The sequence below is a fragment of the Myotis myotis genome, unplaced genomic scaffold, assembly GCF_014108235.1.
Source record: "Myotis myotis isolate mMyoMyo1 unplaced genomic scaffold, mMyoMyo1.p scaffold_m19_p_7, whole genome shotgun sequence".
Lineage (NCBI taxonomy): Eukaryota > Metazoa > Chordata > Mammalia > Chiroptera > Vespertilionidae > Myotis > Myotis myotis.
Genome location: NW_023416379.1, coordinates 68279341 through 68283547, shown reverse-complemented (window position 1 = coordinate 68283547; position 4207 = coordinate 68279341). Strand labels below are relative to the sequence as shown.

Here is a 4207-nt window from a genome sequence, read left to right as displayed (position 1 = left end):
GAATAAAGTTATATAAATGCTACAATTTTATGGATTATAAAATGGAAATTCATTACTAACAGTGATAGCAAAGATGCAAACAAATTCCTCAATCTGTTAGGTTTGAAAAAGGCAGAATTAACCAAATGTATAGATAAAAATACAGCAGTATAAATAATATACAATAATGCACAAGGAAGACTAGCATTTGGTTATGCCATTTATTATATTTCTTGTAATGACATTTTAAAAATATCTAAGCATCTTGAATGTAAGCATTGTGTTTTTCCCCTTCCTATCTCTCATCATCTTTAGAATTATGTGATTTAAGATTATAGGTGATAACGATATGTGTTTCCTTAATGTGAGTTTAGCATTGTGAAATTATTTTATTTTTCTTTTCAGTCTTTTTATCAGTTATTTGTGGCCATATAAAAGCTCCAAAATACATAAGAAATATGCATTTGTTCATTTTTTTCAAAATTCCTTTTTAAATTGTTTTGAAGTAACTTACAAAACAGCAATAAGGTCAATACAGCTGAGGTAGAAATAGAGAATTCAGACATAGGACAAGAAGTTTGAAAAACTTGAAAGGTTTGGCAGGAAGCTGCAAAAATAAATAACTTTTAGAAAATAAAGCCAATGGAAAAAAGTTCAAAGAACTGAGACTTTGAATCAGCCTGAGACAAAAAGAAAAAAGAAAAAAAAAGCACAGTTCCGAAGTCCAACTTATATCTTCAACTACCTCACTAGTTCCCATTCTTTATCTGAACAACAACAGCAACAAAAGTCAATTCATTGTTGAGGAAAGGGTAGTAAGGAAAAGATGAGTGTAATCTATCAGGAAAGTCAGACTAGCCCCTTTAGAAAATTGGCAGGACACTCAGGCATGAGGCTGGACACTGCCTTTTCGAAAGAGGTTTAAGGACAGAAAAGTCTCTATTAAAATAGCCTAGTAAGTTCCAATACTGAAGGAAGCTTTGAATGTCAACTCTGCCCATATTGACACAAGAACTCAGTTTGTACAATTAGTACAGATTGAAACTTAGGGGAGGGAAGAGAAGGGTGTTTTAGTTGCTTTCCAGGAGATTGAATGAAATACTAAAGTTGAAGGATGAAAATAGTCTTGAGAATGCTCAGATGCATTAAGCTGATTAAGATAAAGAAGGGAGAGATGGCTGCTATTCAGAGGGGATGGAGGCTCATCATTACAGAATGTCACAGGTCCAGCTTATTAATAAAGGATTCCTAAATTTGCCTCCACTGGGTTTCCAGTGATTTGTGGACCTGGCAGGGCTGCACATAAAGAAAGTAGCTCTTTAGCACTAGTAAGGGGAGGCACAATCTGACAGATTCACATTAGGAAATTCATCTTAAATATCCTCATTAATTCTCTGAATACTGCATCCCAGTACTTAAAAGTCTGACTAATTCCTCATATCCTCCTTCTACAGTGTAATATGATTGGCACCAGTGCTGAGAATCATGGTAGCATAACAAGAGGAATAATGATATCTTTTTTATTTCCTTTTTTAATATGTCCTTTTTTAAGGCAAAATAGGGGATTTCTAAAGGATATATCCAAAAACAGTTCATCATAGTTTACTAGAAACTATATTAACTATTACATTACATTTAAGTTGGTGGAGAGTTGACAGTGAAAGTTATTAGTGTTCAGTATTTAAAAAAGAATTGTGGAATCTTTCTGACAGACATTATAGTAGATACTTCATTTAAAATGCAAAAATAAACTGAATATATTATGATTTTCAACCTTGTTTTTGTGATTTAATATAGAATATAATTCATTATAGTTTAAATAATGTAATCTATGTTATGGAGAACATAAACTGTTATTTTCTTCTTTATCAGTGAAAAGGATTTTCTTATATAGCCTACGGAAATTTTATTTATGGATAGAGTTGATAGATCTATGACCATATTTTTCATATAAAATAAAATGAAATTCTTTTTTCAAATGTAAATTATAAAATGCAAGATTTCTTCATTTGAATGGATGTATATACCTGAGATGAAAAATATATGGAATGAAACATTCATTAAAATTCAATGGACTAACCTGATTTAAGAACTAAAGTACAGGCTGCACTTCATTCTGTTATAATGTTTACAAAGTATTTCTATAAAACTCAGTAACATCTGTTGAGTGATCATGAGGCTTTTCAGATTTTTCCTAAGACTTATTGCAAAAAAACCCCACAAATTTATATATATATATATATATATATATATATATATATATATATATATATATATATAATATGCTTTTATTGACTTTAGAAAGAGAAAGAGAGAGGAAGAGAGAGGGAAAAAAAACACAAAACAACATTGATCACCTGCTTCCTGCACACCCCCTACTGGGGATCGAGCCTGCAACCGGGGCATGTGTCCTGACCAGGAATCCAACCAGTAATATTTTGGTGCTTGGAATGAAGCTCAATCAACTGAGCCACACTGGCCAAGGCTCCAAACAACATATTCTAATATTGTGGATATTTTCTGGCAGGATTCACCAAGATTTCTAAGGTATGAATGTGGCTACTATTGTAATAAATTTTAATCTATGCCTTAAGTTATTGTGTCATTAAACTAGAGTTAAAGTTCCAGGTGGTAGCACTGATTGGGCTCAGTTTGGCCAACTAACCAGCATGCTCAGTGCCAGGCAGTAGAGAAACTCAGCCTGTAGTAGAAGAGAGAGTCTTGCATATTATCAAACCGACAGAATGGCTTACTGCTCCAGATGTGACACTGCCCCCCAAAAGAAATATGGCAACTGAAGTACATAATGTTGGAACTGCTAAGGAATGTGAATGACAAATATGTATACTAAATAGTTAGAAAGAAAAATTAATGTTACTCGTCAATGGTATCCACTAATAAGGCTGTTTTTACAAATCATTTTTTGCAGCCTATGCATAGTTTTATAATAAAGTGTATAAAACATATTTGGCCCTGTATCTTTCTATATTTTATATTTTATTGGCTGTAGGTCAAGTAGATACTTTTGGTTCCTGGGTCACTTATTGGATACATTGAAATGTCTCTTTGGGGGCTCATTACCATTTGTTTTATTTTAATAGCTATATGATAACTAAAGTGGAAGAATGTACTATAAATTGTTTTTAAATACACTCTATGCCATGATTTTAATTTTGACAGCATTAAGTGGTTAAAGTATCTATCATCTATCTATCTATCTATCTATCTATCTATCTATCTATCTATTGCTGCAAAAAATTTTTATGGTTTCCATTTGGTGGAATGCATGGGAGAGGGCTTCAGGGTGATTAAAGGAACGGCTAGTGGTTTTGGGGAGAGGGTCAGGCAAAAGCCAGACACCAGGGGAATGCAGAGGGGCCCCCAAAGGCCTCTGGGCTCCAAAGGCTCCCAGTCATGCTTGAGGGTGAGCCTTTCGAAGAGATACTCGCCCAGCCCAGGCTGGGGGCGGCCCAGCCTGCGGGGTGAGCCAGGTGTCGCCCATCTTCTTAATGAGTTTCACCTCCTCACCCAGGAAATGATTCTCCTGGAAGTTGTCGAGAGGGGAGTCTGCACGAGTAGAACCCAGGGCCTGCAGCTCCAAAGGGGCCTGTTTCAGGCTCCTCTCCAAGGCCAGGGCAGCTGCCATGGTGTCCTGAGTTTTGCCCACTCATCTAGGGAAGGCTCAGCACCCTCAGCTTCTTCTCTGCCAACTTGAGGAGGAAGTGGCCCACGCCCTCCAGAGCCACATCATCATGGTGGAAACAGAAGCCCAGAGACAGGTAGGTGTGGGAGGCCCGCAGGTGCAGGTTGGCCAGGCGGTTGACAGCAGCCTCCACCTCGGTAGAATAATTCTGCTGAATTTGGGAGCTCATGGTTGTTTGGCAACAAGAAGATAAGGTAAGAAAAACAAAACAATGTTGGCTGGCCTCAGAGGCTGAGGATGGCTGAGGTGGTTCTGAAGGTGGTGACTGGGTAAGAAGCAGGAGAGTAGGTGGAGGTTGGAAGAAGGAAGGGTTGTTCCTGGGTCTGTTCTGCCCAGACATTGTTGAGGCAAGAGACAGATCCCGGGACTGCTGAGGGCACTGCCAAGTGGTTAAAGCATTTAAATTCTGAAAATACCAAGCATTTTCTAAAATGAAGTAATTAAATAAATAACATTATGTTTGGAGCTTTTTTTTACGATTTCAGAATACGGAAAGTTCTTTCTACAGAAGAACTGATTTCTGAG

The 4207-nt window shown here is 36.8% G+C and overlaps 1 pseudogene; it reads right to left on the bottom strand.

The window, feature by feature from the left end:
* Nucleotides 1-3396: 3396 nt before the first annotated feature.
* LOC118660266 lies at nt 3397-3851 on the bottom strand (annotated as a pseudogene).
* Nucleotides 3852-4207: the final 356 nt, after the last annotated feature.